Below are 26,408 nucleotides of genomic sequence, written 5' to 3' on the forward strand. Positions count from 1 at the left end.
ACCTCACACCCATCAAGTGATACAATATTTTATTTAACAAATTCCTGTTTTCCCGATAAAGATAATCACACTCTTTTATCCTGACTGAGAACTGGACGTCCAACTCCAAGAGACTGCGATCTACTCCCGGGAAAAAAACAAAACTGGCAGTGATCTACCCATTTTTTTGGGAGGGAGGCAGACCAAATTCCTGCTCCATGATTGCAGTCATGGGATTGTTGTCTATCACATGATGGTGCAGGTTTTGACTCCACAGAGCAGGAAACGACGGAGACAGGATGTTTGTGTTACTGTGTTCCATGAAGTGGGACTATTGTCCTTCGTTCTTTTTCTCTTTGCTGTCTGATGCTAGAGAGGAAGGGAGCCATGTTGCAGTGCTCCGTGTGTGTTTATATGTAAATAAAGTAGATTAGCCAAAATGCTGAGTTGCTGAGGTCTGTTACACAAACTGCGAACACTCTGCAGATCCCTAAGTGTGCTAGTGTTGGTTGGCATCGGTCGCTGTGATGTTCGGGCTGAAGAAAGCTTTTGAAGCTCCCGAACGAACGACCAGGAGGGAGAGAACATGCCAGTTGGGCATGTTTCTCTATCAGGATCCTACTTGAGTGTAGGATGCTTCCCATAGTTGTTTAGCTTTTTTAAAACAGTAAGTGTACAGAATTAGATAGGTAGCCGTGTTGGTCTGCCATAGTCAAAATAAAAAAATTCCTTCCAGTAGCACCTTAAAGACCAACTAAGTTAGTTCTTGGTATGAGCTTTCGTGTGCATGCACACTTCTTCAGAAGAAGTGTGCATGCACACGAAAGCTCATACCAAGAACTAACTTAGTTGGTCTTTAAGGTGCTACTGGAAGGAATTTTTTTATTTTGTACAGAATTAATTTAAATCACTCACCAACAACACAGCCGCTAACAGACGGATGCAGCAGACAACAAAGGAATGCACACTGAACGCAACACAGGGAAAGACCGAGGGGCGGAGACAGGATTCTAAACAACATGAATGATAAGGATTCCACGATCATGGTCTACCAGTTGGACACCCCTGGTCTATGGGATGGCTTTCTGTCTGGCACCCATCTGCCAGGATGTCAGTGATTATCTCTTGTGCAAGAGGCAGCTGAGTACATGGTCTCAAAGTTCAGGAATTATGGCTGCCCCAGCCCAAATCCCAGACTCCCCCCTTGGTAGCCATTCCTTTCCTGAACAGAACAAAGTTGGGATGGCACAAAATCCGATACTGGAGTGATTTTATATGACTTTCAAAAGTTTTCCCATTGAGTCAGTACATAGATGCATTTGTCAGTGAATTTTTACATTTGGTAATGTGTAGCAAAGGCCCTTTGAATAGAGATAGGGGAAAAAAACCCTGCGTAATGAAGTGTTTTGTGTGGACATTTGCAGGAGAGATTGTATTGATTTTGGTAGTCAGGTGGGGTGGGGTGTGTATGATGTCTGCTGGAGGGGCAACCCTACCAACCTTTACATAAATTCTGGTAACACTATGGACATGGATGTTGCCCCCCACCCTCCACAAAAAAGCACAAAACTCCATTTTGCCCATAGCGAAACATGATAACTATGGGATGGTAATGTTTGTCTTGCAATCTTGTGTGCTGCCAGTGAATTTTTTAAAGGTGTGCCACACAAGTACAGAAACAGGCATGCCCAGAACAGGGAAGGGTAGTGGAGCTTGGGGCAGGCCCCACCCCACAAAAAACAGCATGGGGATATTCTGACATGCCAGCAAAGGTCCGTATAGTTAAAGCTATGGTTTCCCCAGTGGTGATATATGGAAGTGAGAGCTGGACCATAAAGAAGGCTGATCGCCGAAGAATTGATGCTTTTGAATTATGGTGGTGGAGGAGACTCTTGAGAGCCCCATGGACTGCAAGAAGATCAAATCTATCCGTTCTTAAGGAAATCAGCCCTGAGTGCTCACTGGAAGGACAGATCCTGAAGCTGAGGCTCCAATACTTTGGCCACCTCATGAGAAGAGAAGTTTCCCTGGAAAAGACCCTGATGTTGGGAAAGATGGAGGGCACAAGGAGAAGGGGACGACAGAGGGCGAGATGGTTGGACAGTATTCTCGAAGCTACCAGCATGAGTTTGACCAGGCTGCTGGAGGCGGTGGAGGACAGGAGTGCCTGGCGTGCTCTGGTCCATGGGGTCATGAGGAGTCGGACACGACTAAATGACTAAACAACAAACAACAACAACATAATCTGACAAGGACCAGCTACTAAGTGTGTGCATGGTTGCATGCCAGTGTATGCAGAAAAATCAGATCTGAATGGTCCATTTGTGAACTAAAGCCAGCAACAGGATGCTCTCTACAAAGTGGAGTGAGTTAGCTTCTTTGCTGTACAGGAGGCATACACAAGCACACCTTTCCAAATAACGATTGGTCTGATGCTGGTTGCCTGCAGCTAGCCAAAGGCTGGTATGGGAGGCTAGTTTAAAGGCTCAACTGGGCCCCATGGAGATTTCTCTCCCCGCACCCCAGCAGGCCACACAGGGAAGGACAGATTGTGCCTCTCAGTTTCAAATGGGTCCTTCCAGAAAATTATTCTCCCATCTCTTACTGCAGCATGGAAGCTCTGCTCCTGAAACCTGCAAGAGAAATTGGTGCCGTTCTCGCCTTCCATCATGTAAAAGCCATTTCAAAAGGTCACGAGGTCTGAAAACATAAGAAAGGGAAATGCTGATTCTCATTGCTCAAAAGAAGCCTAACCTACATAAGTTCTGCGGACTGGATTCAAAAGAGCTGCGAGTGGTAACAAATCCGAAACTTTCCAATTCAATAACTGGAGGAAAGAGTCTTTAATCAAGCCCCTGTGTGGAGGACTTTCATCCTCCTGGCCAGGGGGTCTAAGATTTCTTATGACATACTTTACCTTCATTGGCTCTCTCCAGCGCTGTGTTTTTAAAAGGACTCTCTTATTAAGACAGACGTTCCTAGGGTACCTCCAGACTGGCAGGATTTTGAGGGAGAGATTGAAGCACACATCCGAACTTTAGGTTGCTGCATTTAAAGTGTATCCAAGAGCTCTGCTGCCCTAGTGCAACAAATTAAAGTACATTTCCCTTTCATTAAGCTTAATTGAATGCCCACCTTGTTGTTGTGTTTAAAGTACAACAACAAGGTGGGCATTCAATTAAGCTTAGTGAAAGGGAAATGCATTGAAAGGCATGGGATGAATGAAGGACTAACAGGAAGATGTGTCCCACAAGCAAACCAGGAATAAATTTCTATTGTCATATACTGTATTTTTCGCTCCATAAGACGCACCTAGTTTTTAGAAGGAAAAAAAATATTTTTAAAGGGAGCGCTGAGCAGAGCCTGTATGCATCTCAGGCTCTGCTCTGCGCTCCCTTTCACGAGCCGCGTGGAGCGTGTGTGCGGCGCTTGCAGGCTTTTCCCCAGGAAAAAGCCCCTAAGAGCCTCACACATGCTCCACGCAGCTCATGAAAAGGAGTGCGGCTCTTGGGGGCTTTTGTGGGAGGTGGGGGAAGGGACTGAGGGGCTGCCCTCTGTCCCTTCCCTCACCTCCCACAATAGCCAGCAAGAGCCGCATGCTCTTTAAAGGGTGCACAGCTCCTGCGGGCTTTTCCCCGAGGAAGGAGAAGGGACTGACGCAGCCAGTTAGTCCCTTCTCCCTCATTGGGGAAAAGCCCACAAGAGCCGCGAGGAGCGTGTGTGCGTCTCTTGGGGGCTTTTCCCACCTGCCTCCCGCCTGCATTTGCTCCATAAGATGCACACACATTTCCCCTTACTTTTTAGGAGGGAAAAAGTGCGTCTTATGGAGTGAAAAATACGGTAACTGCGCTGTACACAAATTTGAATGAATGCTCAGTGAGGACAAAATACAGGAGGGGTGGGGGGGAATCTTCCAGCCTAGGGACCACATTCCATCTTGGGCAAACTTCAGGGAGGCTACATAACACTAATGGGTGTGGCAAAAGCCAGACAAATGCTTTTGGGATAGCTCAGTCAGTAAAGCATGACTCCTCAGGGTCGTGGGTTCAAGTCCTACATTGGGTGAGAGATTCCTGCATTGCAGGTGTTTGGACTTGATGACTCTTGTGGTCCCTTCCAGCTCTATAATTCTATTATACTCTCTGCCCTCCATGCAGGCCAGCATGAGGCATTATCACAGTTCAAGGATATATTCCAGCCAGGTAAAATCACCAGAGGACACAGAATGAATGCTCAATAAATCAATGTCATATAACACCCCTGCAAACTTTGTTCAGACAGATCACGATGAATGCTCAATAAACAGGTCATCTGGAAGCAACCTTAATATCATCAAAATTGCAGTTTGCTTTCTCCCTGTGTCTGAGGAATCGGGGTGATTCAGCTCTTCTTCTTCTTCTTCTTCTCTTTCAGTTTAAAATTACATTTATTGTACAAAATGGCACTACACATTACAAAGCATCAATCTTTTTCTGTTCCGGTTCTTTTAGATGACGACGAATTAGTTCACCTGCACTGTTAATATAGGTATCAGACATTTCTTCTTCAGATGGAATTCCATGGGGCAGCTTTAATGGTTTTAATGCTTATTAGAGGTTTAATTACTTTCAGTTTTTCATTCACAGAAGGGATGTTTTTATGCACTCTTAGCTCATATCTTTTTTCCAATCCAAGAAATTTGATGATCTCTTTTTCCCAATAAGGACGCCTTCTTCCACTTCTGACTCTGGTCACAGGGTGCAGTTTATGGGGCTGCTGTGGATCACCCTCATATTTTTCATGATCACCAGGCCGTGACTGAAATACCGATTCAGGAATTCTTGACCTTGAAATTTCTGCCTGATCCACACCCTCCAGGTGATTGATTCCACTTTTATTTTGCAAGACTCTGCCAGGCAGCAAAAGGGCTCCTACCCACAACTCTGCCCAGCAACGCCGCCATGTTCAAACCCTGTGAGTCAGCTCTTCTGAGCATCACTTGGCCTTCTTACAGCAGCCCACTCCTCATCATGTTTACTCTGAAGTGAGCCCTAATGAATTCAATGAGGTTTACTTCCGGGTAACCAGGGATGCGGGTGGTGCTGTGGGTTAAACCACACAGCCTAGGACTTGCCGATCAGAAGATTGGCGGTTCAAATCCTCGCGACGGGGTGAGCTCCCGTTGTTCGGTCCCTGCTCATGCCAACCTAGCAGTTCGAAAGCACATCAAAGTGCAAGTAGATAAATAGGTACTACTCCAGCGGGAAGGTAAATGGCGTTTCCGTGTGTTGCTCTGGTTCACCAGAAGTGGCTTAGTCATGCTGGTCACATGACCTGGAAGCTGTACGCCGGCTCCCTCAGCTAATAAAGCGAGATGAGTGCCACAATCCCAGAGTCGGTCACGACTGGACCTAATGGTCAGGGGTTCCTTTAATTTTAACCAGGGTTAAGGACTGCAGTCTTCAATCTCTCAGAGACCCATTAGCAGGTCATCATGGGCTACCAATACACCTTAGTTAAGTCAGGGTATTGTCTCAGGATAATCTACAATGGTAAGCCTAATGGTAAACTGTTATTAGCACAAAGAGAGTCCTGGAATTTTGGAATGTTCAACACCCTTGGCAATTGTCTTTTCTTGCCCCCATGGCAACAGTCAAAGAATGCTTTGTTTTGCCAAGCTTGGTGGAGTTATACCTTTTCAGTTGTTGCAGAATATATCTAAGGACCAAACTAAACATGATTCAGATTTGCAGATAGTTATCTCCCACTTTTAAAACACTTCTAGTAGCTGTGGATCAGGACAATGGAAGTGAGGGAGGAGCAATTAATCCTTCCTCCCAGAATGCTTTCCCAAGCTATTTGCCCAGAAGGAGGAAACCTATGCTTATGTACTGAGTGGAATAGGACCCAAAATGCAGCAGTCTGATTGGTCCTAGAACAATAGGATTCAAAATGCAGCAGTCTGATTGGTCCTAGAACAATAGGACCCAGAATGCAGCAGTCTGATTGGTCCACAGGAGCCACCCAATCCAGCTCCAGGTGGAAGTGAATCCGCAGCCTGATTGGCCTGCAGGAGAATCCCGGAATTAGCCAATCACGTGGGGCCCATTGTGTAAATAATGTATATAAAGCAGACATTCTGGGGGAACTTCCATTCGTCCTCACCACTATGAGCTGAATAAAGAGCATGAAATCCACTCTCAACTCCTAGTATATTTCACCTACAGAACCATGTTCCCAACCCAAATTTTGTACAACCACTTTATTACATGTAGCAAACATTGGTTTCTTGCTTGTTGCAACCTAGCCACAGATCCCTTCCTTTCTACCCCAGATCCGGTCTTCGGATATGGTGATATTGTGCTTGCAGAGCCCTCTTCATTGTTGTTTGACAGATGGTTGTGTGAGTGTTATGGGCCCTCTCTTCAGTATTGTTTTGTGAAATGATGCAGGATGGATGATACAACTCTCTACATCCCAACGCCTATGCTATTTTCTGAAGTTTTTGTTACTTTAAAGTGCCTAATTACCATTCATCTGAAGAAGCCTCTCAGTTGTAACACTTACCAGAGCCCTTACCATCTGCAGTGCCAACACTCAGCAGGGTTCGGGAGATTTATTTCTACATTTATTTGGAACTTTGCATTGGAAGCAGAAGCCAAGAAATGGCTTTCTTTTTCTTTTTTTATAAAGAAAAAAGAAGTATTTATGGCTGCAAGGCCATATCTCAGCGGGATCAGGTCTTTACTGTTTTTATTTCTTCCTCTTTTGATTATAATTACAAGCCTGGAATGCTGGAACACAAATTCCACTGTTGGGTGCTAGATTCCTGCCCAGAAATTGAGTTCACACATGCATATCTGTTCTACCAGTCCAATTTATGCAATCATATCCACACATATGAATACACAATCAAGGGAGTGGATCAACACCCCCCCCCACTGACCTTTAACAGGCCCAAGACCCACCCCTGACTCCCAACTTGTAATCTGGTATGCATTTTCACAGAGATACCCCATATATGGATTTCCCTCTCTGCCACTATTATTATTATTATTATTATTATTATTATTATTATTATTATTATTATTTTATTTGTACCCCGCCCATCTGACTGGGTTTCCCCAGCCACGCTGGGCAGCTTCCAGCAAAATATAAAAATACAATAGTCTGTCAAACATTAAAAGCTTCCCTAAACAGGGCTGCCTTCAGATGTCTTCTAAAAGTCTGGTAGTTGTTTTTCTCTTTGACATCTGGTGGGAGAGCGTTCCACAGGGGGGTGCCACTACCAAGAAGGCCCTCTGCCTGGTTCCCTGTAACTTGGCTTCTTGCAGTGAGGGAACCGCCAGAAGGCCCTCGGAGCTGGACCTCAGTGTCCAGGCAGAACGATGGGGGTGGAGATGCTCCTTCAGGTATACTGGACCGAGGCCATTTAGGGCTTTAAAGATCAGCACCAACACTTTGAATTGTGCTCGGAAATGTACTGGGAGCCAATATAGGTCTTTCAAGACGGGTGTTATGTGGTCTTGGTGGCTGCTCCCAGTCACCAGTCTAGCTGCCGCTTTCTGGATTAGTTGTAGTTTCCAGGTCACCTTCAAAGGTAGACCCACATAGAGCGCATTGCAGTAGTCCAAGCGGGAGATAACTAGAGCATGCACCACTCTGGCAAGACAGTCTGCAGGTAGGTAGGGTCTCAGCCTGCGTACCAGGTGGAGCTGATAAACAGCTGCCCTGGGCACAGAATTGACCTGCGCCTCCATGGACAGCTGCGAGTCCAAAATGACTCCCAGGCTGCACACCTGGTCCTTCAGGGGCACAGTTACCCCATTCAGGACCAAGGAGTCCTCCATACCTGCCCGCCTCCTGCCCCCCCAAAACAGTGCTTCTGTCTTGTTAGGATTCAACCTCAATCTGTTAGCCGCCATCCATCCTCCAATAAACTTTTCCCCTGACACAGTGCTATTTCAAGTTGCTGAGAGTGGGGTGAGGATGATGTGCAATCCTATCTCCTGAGAACTGTCTCCTCCCAAAGCCACCAGACCCCTGCCATCACTTCCTGGGGCCCCATCGCAGCCATGGTGGCTACCAAGCTACCCCAGCACAGCTGACACTTCTTCATGCTAGTTCCCAGCAAAATTCCATTGCAGGAGAAGCCCAGAAAGCTAGAGGAATAGACTAGATGGAGGACTGCACACCCCTGTTCCATAGAGAGCTCTAATACTACAGGCATAGCTGTAGAAAAGCAGAAACATCTTACTGAAAAGGCTGATTCCTTTCTCCTGCCACGTTGTTGCACTCACGGCAAATTGAAAAAAATTAGTGTCTCACTGGCAGAATGCATCCTAGCTGAAACACATGGTACTCCTTGAGCTAGGGACAAGGTGGAAATAGCTTTACAGTGACCCACCTAGGATGGCGTTGCAAACCCACCTGTGTTGAAGATCTTACTGGTTGAAGATCTATACCCTGAGAAGAAAAATTGCACTGTTTGGTGCTTTTTAGTTGGGTGGGGGGCACTATGGGGTTGTTCTGCTCATGGGCAGTTTTTATTTTGGATTCAGAGGCAATAAGAGACATGCACAGATCTGTGCAGGTGTCAGCAGTCGGTAGCAAACCTCTTTTTGTGACCCACTTGTGTCTTTACCTGCCCCACACCTGATGGCAAATATGATATGAGGTCGAGACTAAGTGAGCAGCCTCAAGTGGTCTCAGCAGCCTTGTGGGCTTGTTGTTGTTTAGTCGTTTAGTTGTGTCCGACTCTTCGTGACCCCATGGACCAGAGCACGCCAGGCACTCCTGTCTTCCACTGCCTCCCACAGTTTGGTCAAGCTCATACTGGTAGCATTGAGAATACTGTCCAACCATCTCGTCCTCTGTCGTCCCCTTCTCCTTGTGCCCTCCATCTTTCCCAACATCAGGGTCTTTTCCAGGGAGTCTTCTCTTCCCATGAGGTGGCCAAAGTATTGGAGCCTCAGCTTCACGATCTGTCCTTCCAGTGAGCACTCAGGGCTGATTTCCTTCAGAATGGATAGGTTTGATCTTCTTGTAGTCCATGGGACTCTCAAGGGTCACCTCCAGCACCATAATTCAAAAGCATCAATTCTTCGGCGATCAGCCTCCTTTATGGTCCAGCTCTCACTTCCCATACATCACTACTGGGAAACTCGTGGGTTTAGTTAGGCCTATAGGTTGGCAGTTTACCAATGTGAAGGAAAACTCAGCCCTCATTTCCTTTTGTAACTTTTCCATGGCACCCCACCCTCTCTGTAATTGAGGTGACTGGTGATAACTTCTATTATGATGTTACTTATTGCTTGTAAAAAAAAGAGAGAGAGCCTTCCTTGTATTAAAATCAATCAATCAATCAATCAATCAATCAATAGTAACTAAAAAGAACACACACTACTTTTCAATGGAAGAATTTGACCGATTTGGTTATAAAGAAATGAATAAATATCTTTAAAGCCAGGTGCATAAGAAGCTGCTTTATAATGGGTCAGAATATTATTGCATCCAGCTTAGTATCAGATACACTGACCTGCAGTGACTTGCTAAGGTTTCAGGCAGGCAGTCTTTTGCCTGGGCTTATCATGGAACTATCTGCATAGAAAGCATGTCCTGCCAGCCACCGAACCTCAGTCATCCTCTGTCTGTGTTAGGGCAATGTCTTTACTGGGACCAAAGAAATCTTTGTGACTTGGTTAAACACAGGGTGCTGATTAATCAAGTGCTGCTGGGATGTGCAATGTTAAGCAGGAATTTTGCAGTCTCCCCCCACTATTGCAGTAACTTTCGGAACATCCCACAAGGTGGCAATGTTGCATTGGATTACCGCTCACTGCATTGCTATATAAATAAATAAGGAAAACTGAAGGTTTATTCAGCTAACACTGGAAGAATACCTGCATACCTGATGTGGTCACTCAAAGCTCACCTGTTTCCCATGCTAGGGACAGGCATGACTAAAATGGCAAGGTTGCAAGGCTCCCAAGGCTCCCAAGGCATCTGGTTGCAGGGGTGGAGGAAGGGGGGCAGTGGGGGCAGGTCACCCCGGGTGTCACCACTGAGAGGGGTGACAAAATGCCAGGCGGCACTCATCGTGGGGCCTGCAGCATGCCTGAGCCACGCGTCTCTCCTGGGAGTGACACGGTGGCTTGGGCGCCCATAGACTCTGCACTGCCCCAAATGGTCAGCCTGCTGCCTCTACCTCAGCTGTAGGATGGCTGAGTGGGAAGAGGCAGGCAGACTCCTCAGAGGTCTTGTGGAGTGTCCTGCCCTGGCTGGCCCCGCCCCTGGGCACAGGGCATGCGCCCCCCGCCCCAGGCGCCCAATCGGCTTGCTCCGCTGCTGTCTGGTTGGTCACTGTGAGAACTGGTTGCCAGACTAGATACGATATCTTTATTGTCATTGTCCCATACAGAACAACGAAATTGAAATGGGCTGGTAGTTGGAGCCCACATGTTCTTAAAGCAACTGAGCATGTGCAGAGTGTCTCTCCTTCAGCAGTGAATCCAGCCAGCTCCAACATTTAGGCTGCAATCTTGGGCATGCATACTATGGAGTAAACCTCCTTGAGAAAGCATTCATAAACATATACTGTTGGAATTAGAAGCGCTGCCAGTAAATACAGGATCTGGTTTCTAAGCCAGTTTCCTTCTTAGAACTCAAGAAACAGGTGTGAACGTACAGGCATGTTGACCAACTTTGCTGTTAAATTAGGGATAATGCTGGCTCATTTTAAGATAGCTTTTCTCTGCACTCTACCTTGATTACAGCAGCGAGATATATTTTGAATGTTGTGCTGGATTTATTATATATAGCTATGTTTTACCTACCTACATGAAAGCCTTGGTAATCAAAGCTGTCTTTCACTGTCAAGTGTAAATGTACATTTTGTACCAAACCTAACTCATTCTGATGGGAATGCTTTGGCAGATCCACTTCCTTGTATTCATTTGTATTTATTTATTTTAAAAATTATCTCACAGAGCCTGTCAATTTAATGTCTCGTGATGGCTTTCCAGATTTGGAAACATTCAAGCATTTATCCACACTGTAAACCTAGGCTGTAAATTTTCCTGCATGCTTAAATTTCCGAGGCAAATATGTGCATAGAAAACGGACATCTCAAGAGAGTAGCAAGTGCAGTTTTGTGTATTCAGGTGATAGTCTCTAGTTTATTCCTCTGTTTGCGCACCGTCGGTGTCTTCATCAGCATCGGCACTGGGGCTTAGCAGAATTCTGGAAGGGTTTTCATTTCTTGGTTAGCTCAAACAGAATTTATCCACAAGGATTAACCTACTTCAGAAACAGCTTTATTTTGCTTTTGATCAGAACCAAAATAAAGACCTAGCCTATGTACACATTACCGTTTACTCCAGCTCCAGCATGCTGCTACAGCTGGTGTTTGAAGCTGCATACACAGGACCATAAGCCACAATCCACATGTGTCCTGTAGTTTCTTGAGAAATGGGACGTGGGTGGTGCTGTGATCTAAAACACTGAGCCTCTTGGGCCTGCTGATCAGAAGCTCAGTGGTTCAAATCCGCTTGATGGGGTGAGCTCCTGTTGCTTCTGCCAGCCTAGCAGTTTGAAAGCACACCAGTGCAAGTAGATAAATAGGTACTGCTGTGGCGGGAAGGTAAACGGCATTTCCGTGCACTCTGACACTCACCACGGTGTCCCATTACACCAGAAGCAGTTTAGTCATGCTGGCCACATAACCCAGAAAGCTATCCATGAACAAACGCTGGCTCCCTTGGCCTGAAAGCAGAGATGAGCATTGCACCCCATAGTCAAATTCGACTGGACTTAACCATCCAGGGGTCCTTTACCTGTTGAGAAATATTGCTGTTTATGTCTTTCCTCTCAAACCTGCTTCCAACCGTTTTGAAAACATGCACTTAAGCTGAGGTGTGTTCATTTAAGACAGCTGTTGCACATGCCCAGATGGCAGCTTTGTTGACTTGGAGTTCAGGGAGTTTGCAGGTGTGGGTAAAGAAATCAAGTGGTGCACATTGGGAGAATACATCCTTGCCCCCTCTCTGATGTGTAGAGCAACAAGAAAACACAGCTTGAAACACAAGGGGTGGTGGAATGACCTTGCTGTGTGTCAAACTGCTAATGTGCACATAGCCCTATTCTGCTGTAGCATTTATTTTCCCTGGAAATGCTTTTGTGAAGATGCCAGCCGAGGAGGTAGTGGCAGAGGAGGGAAGGCAGAGCAGAGCAGACCTGACCCTGATGGTTGCAGAGGAAGTCACTGGCGGAGGAAAAAAAGCAGAGAAAAACAAACTTTCTGAGTTTCTGGTCCATGGTCTGTTTCAGCTTCTCAGGCACTGATACAGCTCCTTGCCAAGGGCACAAAGGAGCCTAGGTACACCTCTGGGCCAGAGGGATGGAGCCTGCTAGACTTTATCTGTTGTGAAGCAGGCTCTGCCCTGGTATATGTAGTGTGTTGCACTGAACAAAATTAGAATGCACCTCTTTGTTTGTTATGTAAAAGCACAGCCAGTGCTCCCCTGCCCCGGGTATGCAGTACTGACATGTCTTTTTTCTTTCTAGAAGAAAAGCACTGGTTAAAAGGGTGGCACTCACTGTAACAACTTCATAGTGAGTACTGGCACCTTTTTCTAGAAGAAAAGCGCTGAGCACAGCCATGCTCAGGACCACAGGAGCCATTCACAGATTCATAGAAATGTAGGTTTGAAAGGGACCACGAGGGTCATCTAGTCCAGCCTCCTGCAATGCAGGAATCTTTTGCCCAATGTGGGGCTCAAACCCACGACTCTGAGATTAAGAGTTTCATGCTCTGCTGACTGAGCCATCTAGATTGCTTTCCCTTTCAGGTATGAATCAGACTGCAATTTCTCAGTTGGGCAACACAGCCTAGGATAATTTTCAATGGTATATTCTTTCCCCTATTAAAAGTCTAGTCCTTTCATTTCCAGAGCAAGGCTAGGGAAGCTGTGGCTCTTAAGGTGCTCTTGGACTACAACTCCCATAATACCTGATCAGCGGCCATGCTGGCTGAGGCCGATGAGAGATGATGTCCAATAGTACCTGGAGGACCACAGGTTCCTCATCCCTGAATAAAGCAGGGCAGAGCCGTGCATTAAGGTTACTCCTGTGATGAAAGCCTGAAACTTGAGAAGTGCTCTGTTCTGAACATTCATTGTGGATCCTCTGTTTGGGCTGGCTGAGACAATAACATCTCCGCTAAGCCTTTCCTCTGCAGGAAAGATTACTATTGCATTTTGCAGAATGAGCTATGTCTGGCGCATAATTAATTCCCCCCCAAAGGTGAACAGACTGAAAAGGTCTTAAATAGTCATTTGGCCTCAGTCAATGCTGAGTAGAATCATAGGCTTTTTTCTTTATTATTTCAAAAAGCTGCAGCTAAAGTAATTTTTTCTTTTTTGAAAAAGAATTAAAAAGCATACGAGCAGAAAGATGTAGCTGCTTAATTCTTTAGTCCTTAGCTTCAGGTTGCATAGCATTAAATTTGGTTTGCCTGCAAATGACCCCCCCCTCTGTGTGTGTGTGTGTGTGTGTGTGTGTGTGTGCATGCATGCCATTTTATCCTTGAAGCTCACATTAGTCCCAGCAAGAAAGATTCAAATGGTACCAAGAGGAAGGGGGTTCAGCAGAACCGCAGCACATGGGGGAAATTACCCATCCCTAAACCCCATGGTCCCAATTTTGATGAGTCCTTCCAGTAGTGGGCGGCAAGCTGGGGCAGAACGATTCACCTGACCTCCTGTTACTGCCCTCTCTGTAGCATACCAGGAGGGTGGGGAGCAGTGAGGTTGGCATGGTGCAAACACTGTGACCCTCCAATTCACACTTTCACACTCTTAGGACCTTACCCAGGGCACATCCTCATGGGTCCTGCTCCACACCTTCCTCCAGTTCCTTTGCCTAGCTGGCATATATCCTTGAATTGCAATAACATCTCTTGTTGTACATGCAGAAACCTCTGATCTCTGTGTGGTTGAACTGTAGCAGGCTTCCTCAACCTCGGCCCTCCAGATGTTTTGAGACTACAGTTCTCATCATCCCTGACCACTGGTCCTGCTAGCTAGGGATCATGGAAGTTGTAGGCCAAAAACATCTGGAGGGCCAAGGTTGAGGAAGCCTGAACTGTAGGCTACTGTACAAAGATAAGAGTTGTCTTCTCCACACACTGCTGTGGCATCTGGCTCCTGGGAGGTTAGCCTTGAGGGAAAGAGGCCCCCAGGCCAGAAGACCTTGTCTTAAAGTATGGCTTCCCAACTCATTTCACATGTGAATGGGGTAAATACACAGTTGACCGCCTCATCACATATAGTTTTGCAGCAAGTTGATCCATGCCTGTTTCTGTTTTTCCTATGTACAGTGGTGCCCCACAAAATGAATGCCTCGCAAGACGGAAAACTCGCTAGACGAAAGAGTTTTCCATTTTGGAGGTGCTTCGCTAGACGAATTTCCTATGGGCTTGCTTCACAAGACGAAAATGTCTTGCGAGTTCCTGCAGGGTTTTTGTTTCCTCCCCCCCCCTTTTTCTAAGCTGCTAAGCCGCTTATCAGCTGATCCGATAAGCTGATAAGCCGCTAAAAGCTGCTAAAAGCTGCTAATAGCGCTAATAGCGCTAATCCTCTAATCCGTCAATGGGCTTGCTTTGCAAGACGAAAAAACCGCTAGACGAAGAGAATCATGGAACGGATTCTTTTCATCTTGTGAGGCACCACTGTACAGGGTGTTAGGGGAGTAGTAGTAGTACTACTATGGAGGGACATGTCATTCTCCTTCTGGGATAATTTTTCCACCTTTGGTTACACTCAGTTCTCACCAGTGGCTCATATAAGCTATCACCATGCAACAGCGGGCACACCCTGGGAATGGCTTCAACTGGCTGGCTAAATGAGGTAAAGGTAGGCAATGGCTCTCAACCCCTCAGTGATTTAGGAACTTCTGCTGCATGGAGAATGCTTTGGGGGATTGAGCAGATGGGACCAATAGTGGGTCCAACAGTCAAGAAGGCGGTTTCTGCGTGTGCTGCAGAGGAAAGTGAGGAAGAAGGGGCTCATCAACCTGGGAAGGTGCCTCATTTAGGAGAAGGAAAACTCTGATCCTGAACCTCCACTGCTCTGCAGGACATCTTTGGGAGAAGAAAAGACTAAGGGCTAAACCCTACACAAATCCTGAGTGGAGTCCCTAAGACAGTTGGATGGTGCCTTGTATCCTTCTCCCATCAACTCCTGCAGCCAAGCTGGTGCCAAATGTATTGATCTGCTTTCCATTGGACCACATCAGTGAGTGTCACCTGGGCACCCCAAGACCACCATATACACTGCCCAGGCTTGCGCTCCAGGGAGGTCATTTCGGTGCTGCTAATGCAGCGGTTTGACTTCACCCTTGGAGGTGCACACCATTGATGGATGTGAATAACAACTTCAGTGCAAATCCATTCCTAGACAAATCCCCGAGCTTCTAGTACATGGGTAATTAAAGTGTTACCCTCCAGTTGTTGTTGGATTCTAACTCCTACCATCCTTTCCCATTAGCCATGCTAGTGGCAGCTAGCAACTAGCAACTTGTGGAGGGCACCACATTAGCAACCTGTATCTTAGAAGGTTAGCATCTCCCATCATGTTCTGATATCCCAGGGCTACTCCATGGGCTGCCTAACCACTTTGTTTCTTAGTGGTGGTGATGGTATACAGGGTTTTTGTTTGACAAGGAGTATTTTTAGAATATGCAAAAATAATTAAAATTTAAAAGACAGGGAATTCTTGCTCTTGGAATAGAGCTAGTGATATTGGAACTGAAAGTCAATCCATGTGGAATATTATATCAGCCCTTGCAGCTGATTAGATCATGTGTTCCCTTGGTTTATCACACACCTTAAAGATGTGACAAGGGAAGAAACACCAGGACTGGCAGAGGATGAAATGCAAACATTTGCTCATTTGATTTTGTCTAGAATGGACCGCTCACAATTTTGATCAATGGCCGCTTGTTCTAAGGATCTCTCTTCTTGGCATAAACTATATGGTGGGAGCAACGTGGGAGTTACTCTCGCTGACATTCACATTGAAAGGATTAATTTTTCTCTGTTTATCAAGCTTTAATCTCTCCTCCACCTAAAACACCTGACACTGAATGTCACCTTCACATTGACACAAAATGCAGCATTTGCAAAAACCTGCCAGGAAATAGAGTAGACAGTTGATAGCTCTATCAGGCTGAAGTTCTCCTGTGCAAGGACAAATATTCCTTTAGGAGAAACGAAAATACTATTTAAGGTTAAAGCATTGCCTGCCTAATAACACACAAAAAAGATTTACAAGGTTTTCAAGACACAAAATACAAGCATTTAGTAAAAACACACTCCACCCATCAACCAAGAATTATTATTAAATTCATGGCATTATACAGTTCTATTGCATTAGGAGGGCTTTCCTACTAGTTTCAGCACTGGCACCCAACATATTACATTATCTATTTCTATTTAATTAAAATAAGAATAGTGACATCTTGAGCTGAGTATGCTGTTTGGATGTGCTGATCTTTCTTTCTTTCTTTCTTTCTTTCTTTCTTTCTTTCTTTCTTTCTCTCTCTCTCTCTCTCTCTCTCTCTCTCTCTCTCTCTCTCTCTCTCTCTTTTCAATTCATTACATTGTAAACCCAGGGCAGTTTTCCACAACAGTCTAGAAACATAAAAAACATGATACAATGCAACATGTTCCAATACAGGATAAACCACTACAAACAAATAGCAGTAAAACACAGATTGTGATCCAACAACCCGGTTCCTCCAAAGGCCTGAGAGTTTTAATCAAACTTGAGAAGCTCATGAATGCTGTAGTAGGATGAGCCTATGATAGTTCCTTCTGCAGCCTGGGAGTCATGTCCCTGCATAACAAGTCTTTCCCTCTGAACTATATCCAGCTGCTCATGTCTCACAAATATTAGGTTATACAGACATTTAATAGCATGAGTTGGATAAGGAAAAGCAGAATGCTTGGATGCTTGGGGTTAGAGTTCTGGAGTGTCTCCATCTTTGTTCCTGGCTGAATTGTCTGAATCTGCTCCAGAGTCTACACCTGAATGATATAGTTCCTAGGGTCATTGTGCATATTTCCTTGTCTACTTTTTTTATCTTGTTCTAGCCTCCTCCTTCTATCTGCCTTTCTAGTTAAGGGTATTAGGCCTTTCTAACATGCCACAGAGTGCGTGCAGAGTAGACCACATAGATGGAATCACTGAAGAGGTGCAAAGAGATCTTTGGAAGGTTTAATAACAAAAACTTCTCAAACATACATCTTACATAGTGTCTATAATCATCACCCACCCATCCACCAGGGGGGTAAGGTACAGAGTAAAGCACATTATATAGCAAACATGATTGCTGACACAGCTAATCACAGTGGTTTATCAGCACCTGTTACACCACCACACAGCTGCAAAAACTAGGTCAGGATATGCACCCTGGCCCTTAAAGTGGTACACACCCTGTGGAACAATAATGAACCCTACCTTTAAACAAACTATTCAACAAAGGGATGGGGAAGCCGTGGCTCTCCAGATTTTATTGGACTGGCCATGCTGTCTGAGGTTGATAGGAATCGAACAACATCTGTGCATACCACAGGCTCTCCATCCCTCTTCAAATGCCCAGAAATTTCCTTGGTGGAGCCTTCCTAGATCTCATCCAGATGGATCTTACAGCAGACATCAGGAACATTGTTTTGCAGTTACCGATCCCTGCAGTCTGGGATGCGTGGGATGCTTTAGCCTTTCATAACCTTTGGTTTCTATAAGGCTGTGAATTTGACAATCAATCTTGATGGATGGAGTGCCACCAATCCACATGGCAAATGGTATGCCTAACCTATGCCATCTGTGCAGTTGGCTGGCCATGCTGACCACAGCAGTTACCTGGAGAGAATGTCATTAGCTTAGATGGCTTTTTAGAAAAGGGTTAGACAAACTCATGGAGGATAGAAGATGCTAACAACAACACAGAGGACATATACTCTGCTTGTGATCTTCCAATGACTAGCCCAGATTCTCTTTCAAATCAATTCCCCTCCCATTTTCTCCCACAAATGAATTCCTGTAATTAATTGTTCCCTCTGCTTCCCTGCAAACACATATGGAATCTGAGTTGATTGAAAATTTGTATGACCAGTCAGTAAAATCAGCATATCTTTGGTTAGGTTCACCATCTGAGAAGAAGCACCCTCTCCTTTTTCTCACACAAATAAAGAAATGGCTCTTGTAAGGTGATGCCCTCAGTACAGGCATTTGGTATATGCATTTATATTTAAAACTTAATTGTTTTAGAAATGTTGCAGATTTAATCAGAGACATGTTTTAAATAGATTTTTTTTTTAAAAAAATTGAACACTCTAGTCAACCATCAGTTAAATGTTGCAGGCTTACTGGGGTCACTCTCATAACCCTCGTGGATTCTTATGAGACACCCTGATAGTTTTCTTCTGCTCTTTGGCTATGTGATCCTCGCTACTGTGTTTGCGCACCCGGCGAAAGCACATAAGAATGTTAACTGCAAAGCAGATAGAATTCTAGGAAGATTTTCAATCCAGATTTGTTCTATTGGAAGGAGCTAAATTTAATTAAAAGCAAAATGTCCTGTGGCACATCAGAGACTAAGACGCATATTGTGGCATATGCTTTTGTACGCAAGCACCTATTTTGTCAGATGCCTGATGTTGACATGCTTCATTTTGAATATTCATTACAGTATTTCCCCCACCCTCCGCAAACTCCTCCCCTTCCAAATGGTACATGAGACATCTTAGGCACTTAAAGAACGTAGATGTACAGTTTTTGAAGCTTAAATAATACAAGCCAGCAAACACCACCACAACTGGCTGCTGCTTCCTCCAGCCACTTCTTAGGCAGCCTTTTCTCTCATGCATTTTGAGCAGGGGCGGAGAATCTCCTTCCCAGGCCTCTCTGGCCCTCAGAACTCTCCCAAGCTATGCCAGAACACACAGGTCCTGCTCTGTGCTCTCTTTGAGTGCTTTTGGCTAGCTGGAATGTATCCTTGGACAATGCTCTCAGCTTGTCTGGATAGAGGGCGGAGTGGTGCTTCTAGCTTGCAGCCCCTGGAAATGCATTGAGCTTGTTCACAGGACAGGCTAAGCCAAACCTTGGCTAAGTGAGACCATGCAAACATAAAGGCTCCTGGCAAGGAGCTTGCCGTTGACTTGCTCCTCCTACCTGGTCCTTTTTTTTTTTTTTTTTTTTTTGCTGCAGTAAGCCACTGTTTGGCGTAGTGTGCCATCCAAACTGGGACTCATGGTTAATCTTTCTCCCTGCTAAATTGGCATTGTTATAATGCGGCTATTAATGGAATAATGTTGGAAAACTTCTCTTTCTCCCTGTCTCCCCACTAACCATGAGCTGTAGCCAAGGGCAAAACGGGTCATTATGTGGTTTTAAGTCAAGGATGGGGAAACTTTGGCCTTCCAGATGTTGGCCTTCATCTCCCATCAGCCCTAGCTAGCATAGCCAGTGAGCAGGGATGATGGGAGTTGGACTCCAACAACATGGAAGGTCCCAGGTTCCCCAGCACTGTATTGTTGTAAGCTGGCTTAAGTGCTGTGTTGAAAGACAGGATGCAAACATCCCAATCAATCAATCAATCAATCAATCAATCAATCATTATTGAATATGTTCATAAGGAGAGGAAAGGGGTCACTAACCCTGATGCCATAGGAGCCAACTCCTAGGGGCTGTAGGGGCTTTGGCCCCCACAATAAAATATTTGAGGGGACCACCCCTCCAAGTTGATGGGCATTCCCATTCAAATGGTTTGTGTGCACTGTGTTATGTGATCAATTATGTAGGGCAGGGCTTACCTGGGCCCCCACAATATTTTATTCAAGTTGGCACCTCTGCCTGATGCCATTTCTCATGCCCCCAGCTGCAAAAAAGAAAGAAGGAAGGAAGGAAAGAAGAAAGGAAGGAAGTCTCCTAATTTGGGTATGTTCTGGTTAGTTTATTATGAGAATATGGTAGCTGCATTACAAAAACCAACTGTTTGGCCCAATATTTTGAGAGCACAAGTTTTCATCAGCACTGGTGCCATTTTGTATTAGGGAATGAATGTCCACTATCTTCCAAGATAGTGAGTTGAAACATCTGCTTCCCACAATCTGTTCCATTTCTGAGAAGAGGGAGGCTTTCCATTAAACCACATCTTTCTTTCACGTGTCCCACAAGCCCTCAAAAACCTACTTCTGTACCAGCATAAAAAAGCCAATCTGAACTGAGTTCAATCCACCCCCCACTCTATGGAGAGCTCTTTTTGCCTTAGGAAGGTGCATTATATTGAGTTAGACCACTGTTCCATCTGTTCTAGACCAATATTGCATATGGTAACTGGCTGTGGTTCCCCAGGTTTTCAGAAAGGGGTATATCAGCCATACCTGGAGATGACGGGGATTGAATCTGGGTCCTTCTGCATGCAAAATGGATACTGTACCACTGTACCAGTGTACTGTACCACTGTACTGTACCACTGAGCTTCCATCATCCCCCAAGTTGCAATGGCAACTGTGGCCGGAAGTCAATGCAGTGATTCAAATTCATGGGTGTCATGTTCCGAGAGGGCTATGAGAACTGTTACTCATAATGTACAAAATATTTTGGAAACTGAGATGAGTGCATTCCCGTATGGTGTAAAAATGGTTATGTTACAGAGAGAATTCTTTGGAAGAAAAGTTTAGGCTGCAGTTTGGTGGAATTGCATACTTTTTAGGAAATGAACCCAAAGTGCTAACCACTGTGAGAGCTGAACATCACTGCTAGCAGAAAATGACTCTCCACTTTAAACAAAATACCAATAATGATGGGTTAGAAGCTTCAAAGTCAATTTGGATTCAGTTAAAACATGACCCTTATAACATCTTAGAATTGCCGAGGACATGTAAGGTCCCCAAATCCTTCTAGAGACACCGAATTCTTTCTTCATTGCAAACATTTCCTCTTCCTTCCTTTACAACCATCTTCTGCTTCTCTCTCTCTTTTTCTCCCTCACCCCCTCAGAAGAGGGCAAGATTCTTTAACAATGTTGAAATTGTCATGGAATGGAGTAATAAACGATATATTTGCTGAGCTTAAATGGAACATTTTGACAAGCTCTCCTACTGTTTTTTCTCTCTCCCCAGTTACTTATGTATTCAGTGACAACCGCTTATCCTTTTAGAATTGAAACACAGACACCTGCGGTTTGGGCTTATAGGGCTTTAGCAATCTACAAGGACTGCCTTGGAGGGGAAATTAGAAATTGTACTGTCATAGACCTATTGTGCTATTTTACACCGCACCTTTTTTTTTAAAAAAAAGGAAAAAGTGTATTGATCTTTCATTTCAAACTTTATGACACAGGCTATTAAAGCTTTTCTATTTGCCTTGGTTGGACAGAACAGCTTCAAATGATGAGAAGTTCCTCTTTTGTATGCCAAAAAGTAAGATCAAGGCAGCACCTGAAGGCCAAGCAACAGAGTATAATAGTCTGCAAAGGTCAGAGGGGATTCTAAGGGTTGCATTTGGAATATAACTCCAACTGAGACTGAATTCAGAATTGCATTTTTTAAAAAGAAAGAAGGAAAGAGGACTTATAGTCATTTTTCTTTAATTCTGCTGGGACTCAGCTTTATAATCAGAATTCTGAAGGAAGAAATATTGCAAAGAAGTAAGGAATGACTTTAAGTCCAGTGGAATTTTTAATGTGGCTAGAAATAGCTCTGTAATTACATATTTACCCAGACAGGAAAATCCTTGGTGTTTTCTTCCTGTGGGCTATTGCTGCATTTGTTATCTTTTCTGCTGTGTGAAATGCACATGACATAGGTATATATTTTTAGAGGGGATATTTAATCCTCAGGAGGTACGATGAAAGGTTTATATCAGCACTCCTGTGGCAAACAGACATCACTTTACTGACTGAGCATCATCTGCTCTTTCTGGGATCTGTATAACACACTGCATCTAAAACCATGACACCTAGCATTTTGACACTAATATCTTCGCACTTACAAGCCTGGCGGTAAGAAATATCAATACTATTAAAATCACATCACACAAAGTATAAATGCTCAAACTCCCAAGAAGCAGCAGGGCCTTCATAGAGTGGGAGCAGCCACAGCTTGCTAACCAAGTGGAAACAGCTTAGCTTTGGAACAGAAGCTAAGTAGCCAATATTCAGACCATGGAGGCAAGAACGTATGGCGCTAGTAATAGCTGGTTTGGGGACCAACTCTACTGGAGTCAAATTGGAATGCTGCTTCTCACACTCGCGTGATCCATTCACATAGATATTTCTTGAGGGTCTTGTCCATGTCTGAAACTAAGGGCCAACATGCATAGGACAGGTTTTAACACATCTTAATGTCAGGGGCATTAAAAATAGCAGAGACCCTATAAAGAAGGCTGATCACAGAAGAACTGATGATTTTGAATTATGGTGCTGGAGGAGACTCTTGAGAGTCCCATAGACTGCAAGAAGATCAAACCTATCCATTCTTAAGGAAATCAGCCCTGAGTGCTCACTAGAAGGACAGATCCTGAAGCCGAGGCTCCAATTCAATCATGTCAGGGACTGGACTGAGGAGGATGGGGGAGACCACCACCCCTCCTGAAACTTCCAGAGAGAAGGGAGACAGTATAGATTTACAACAGTGGTTTGCAGAAGGTCACGACTCTGAGATAGAAGAGGGGCAAAGGTGGGAGATAATGGGAGAAGAGGGGGGGGGGGGAAGCAGAGCTGGAGCAGCTGGCTGACCTGTTATCAATAGAAAGCATTCCAGACCCCCCTTCTCTCAGAACCCGGTGAGCAGTAAAAGTAGAAGAGCAAAGAGCTAAGAGGCAATTGGCCTTAAGCAGCCACTGGAAGGGGGTGGTGCTGTTGACCACTGAGAAGGGAAGAGATGGAGCTTACTTGGAGCAACACCTTTACTCAAACAGGTAACATTTCTAAGCCTTTCTCTGAATATTGGATAAAAGACTTTGTAAGAGCACCTTGTCTATCTATTACTGGCAGCCTGCCGTGGGGGGAGGATCGGATTCCCTGAAATCTGACAATTTAACATTTAAATGGTGAACGTGACAAACGTGTGTTTGCAAACCTCAAACAATAAAGGCATGCTAATAAATGAGCCTGTATTGGATGCAGCTCCCTGTTGCTGGCACACTCAGCAGCAAATCCAGGAATGCCTATGTCAAATGTATGAACTATAGAATCGTAGATCTGTTGAGTTGGAAGGGACCCTGAGGATCATCTAGTCTCACCCCCTGCAATGCAGGAATATGCAGCTGTCCCGCATGGGGATCAAACCAACAACCTTTGTATTATCAGCACCACACTCTAACCAACTTACCTTATCCTTAAGGTAAAAACATTACGTGAAAACAACATACTGTGAGAAAATACTCACGTACTTTTAAAAACTGATGGAACAACCCAACGGTCACTCATAGCATCACCCACTGACTCTGGTAAAAAGCCCAGAATTACACTTCCACCTTTAGCAAAAGAAGGCATTGACTTGTTTTCTGGAGACAATGACCCACTGACCCCTTGAGTTGGGTGAGGAACTCCTGAAGGGCTAATATACCTGTAAAGCTGTCTTGCAGGAAAATATTGACCCCGACCACTTGCCTCACCTTCCTTGCTGCTTTTTTCACCAGTGAGAGTTGCCTGCAACAGTAAGCTCCTGAGATCTTCCTGAAAACAGTACTAAGGAAAAATGCCCCGTCCAAAGCATACCCAGCCTTGAGGTCTAACTGCTGTTGATAAGACACTGACTTGCTTTGGTAACATTTCAATACATGTGTTTGTGTGCCCATGTGAGAGGGGGAAATAGGAAAGTGGATGGAACAGGAGGAGATATTAATGTGTGTGTGTGTGTGTGTGTGTGTGTGTGTGTGTGTGAGAGAGAGAGAGAGAGAGAGAGAGAGAGAGAGAGAGAGAGAGAGATGATTTCATCAGCTTACTTAATGGCCTAGTTACATCCTGCTTATTTTCAACCTCGCTTTGGAGGCTGCTAACTGAAGATTTAAAAGGAGAGGATATTCTTCTGCCAGTCCTTTGGAGTCTGTAATCCTGAGCTGTGAAGAGGTCTGGTTTTATGAGGCAGGGAACAAATCCTCATCAGAGTCGACTGCTCGTCTTACGCTTGTCATTTTTGGGGAGGTGGGTGGGTGAAAATTGTTAACTTTGCATGGGATTGGAAAATCAATGTTATAGTTGCAGATATAATTGCCGGCAGAGAACTCCTTTTTCCCGTCAAAGTGCCTTGCATGTGAAAATGAGTTCACGCTGTGATACAGCCGCCCTCAAATGGGGTCCTATTCATACGGAATTCACTTGCTGAACCATACTGTGTTAAAACGCATGGGAGTTCCTCAAGAGATCAACCTTATTTTTAGAACCTTCTTTCTTTACAAAGTAGATGTAAAATAGTGAACTATGATAAAACTAATACATACATATATGAATTCATTTCAAATGGGATTTGTGCAATAAATCTACATACACAGTTCTTCATATCTGCGGGTAGGCCCCACCTGTAAAGAGCTTACCAAAGGAACCTCAGAGACTCTTCAGAGAGTGATGCAATCTTATATTGATTTAGGAAAGTGTCTTATACCAAATCAGACCATTGGTCCTTTCTGCTGTACTGACTGGCAGTGACTCTCTAGGGTTTCAGGCAGGGTTCTCTCACAGCTCTACCTGGAGATGCCAGGGATTAAACTTGGGACCTTCTGCATGCAAAGCAGATGGCTCCCCCATTGAGCTACAACCCTTCCTCAAAGTATTTGAAGAAGCCAGGCAAATCACTACCCACAGGTGTGCAGTTCTGCATCATTACTACACATGTTCCAGGACCGTACATGGCACTCAAAACATTTCCCAGGACGAAGACCTGGGAAAGAGTCTTAGGTCAAATTAAGCCTGGACCACTAGTAGCTGAACTGGTAGCTGTTTCAAAGTGGCTTACAAAGGCAATCTCCTGCTGAAATCATTACAGTAATCCATGCTGGATATGACAAGGATGTGGGACGTTATAAATCTGCTTTCCTACAATGTGCCAGAAAATACCTACTACTTTTGTTGTTGTTTAGTCGTTTAGTCATGTCCGACTCTTCATGACCCCATGGACCAGAGCACGCCAGGCACTCCTGTCTTCCACTGCCTCCCACAATTTGGTCAAGCACAAGTTAGTAGCTTTGAGAACTCTGTCCAACCATCTCGTCCTCTGTCGTCCCCTTCTCCTTGTGCCCAGCAGCAGGGTCTTTTCCAGGGAGTCTTCTCTTCTCATGAGGTGGCCAAAGTATTGGAGCCTCAGCTTCACGATCTCTCCTTCCAGTGAGCACTCAGGGCTGATTTCCTTAAGAATGGAGAGGTTTGATCTTCTTGCAGTCCATGGGACTCTCAAGAGTCTTCTCCAGCACCATAATTCAAAAGCATCAATTCTTCGGTGATCAGCCTTCTTTATGGTCCAGCTCTCACTTCCATATATCACTACTGGGAAAACCATAGCTTGAACTATACAGACCTTGGTCGGCAAGGTGATGTCTCTGCTTTTTAAGATGCTGTCTAGGTTTGTCATTGCTTTTCTCCCAAGAAGCAGGCGTCTTTTAATTTTGTGACTGCTGTCACCATCTGCAGTGATCACGGAACCAAAGACAGTAAAAACTAAAGCTACTACTTTAGTTCCCAACGATGCAAAATACAAAAGATAAAGATATGGGGATGCTTCGCACATTCTGCAGTAATCCTTTTCAACACACTATGGAAGCATGGTGCTCTTTCCCACCCTGAAATAGCATCCACTCGCTTACCATCGCTACACTGCATTTTGACTTTTGCTTTCACATACCTGTGGAATTACATGTATTTTAGCAACTGCCAAGAATGCATCAGGGCTGTTGCTTTTGTATGTGCCATCTTTCAATAGAAAGGTCAACAATATATCTTCACTGTCTTCCCCATTATTTCCTTCTTCAGCATCTGCCACCTAATCAAAATTGCTTTTGGATTACTGCCTATAAATAAGACCACTCCAAATAGAATAAAAAAGTACCATGACTCAATATTCCCAAATGAAGAGACTGGAATTTTAATGAGCATTACTGCTTCCTTGAAAAATGAGCAGTTGTGTCCATTGTTGTATCTCTGCTTAAAAAAAGAGGGGGAGAAAACCAAAAGATGAAAAATAGTGTTTTGGTTGTCCATGATGTTTAAACAAATGACAACATATCATTTTAATTATCATTTTTACTGGATGATTCTTTTTTTATTCTGTAAAAACTCAAATACAGATTCTCTGCACTGTGATTTTGCAACGCAGCTGCCTGGGTCTGAAACTGTCCAACCCCACTATGATATCAGACAAACTTGGGTATTGACAGCAAGGAACTGTGACACCC

General features: G+C 44.6%; 1 pseudogene across 1 annotated transcript; it reads right to left on the reverse strand.

Annotated features, from left to right (window-relative positions):
• Positions 1 to 4,392: 4,392 nt before the first annotated feature.
• On the reverse strand, positions 4,393 to 4,924 carry LOC310709851 (large ribosomal subunit protein uL30m-like; annotated as a pseudogene). The gene has a single exon. The product of its transcript is annotated as a large ribosomal subunit protein uL30m-like (transcript).
• Between the last annotated feature and the right edge of the window lie 21,484 nt (positions 4,925 to 26,408).

Source organism: Podarcis liolepis (genome assembly GCF_965112155.1).
Source record: "Podarcis liolepis genome assembly, chromosome: 6".
Classification (NCBI taxonomy): Eukaryota; Metazoa; Chordata; class Lepidosauria; order Squamata; family Lacertidae; genus Podarcis; species Podarcis liolepis.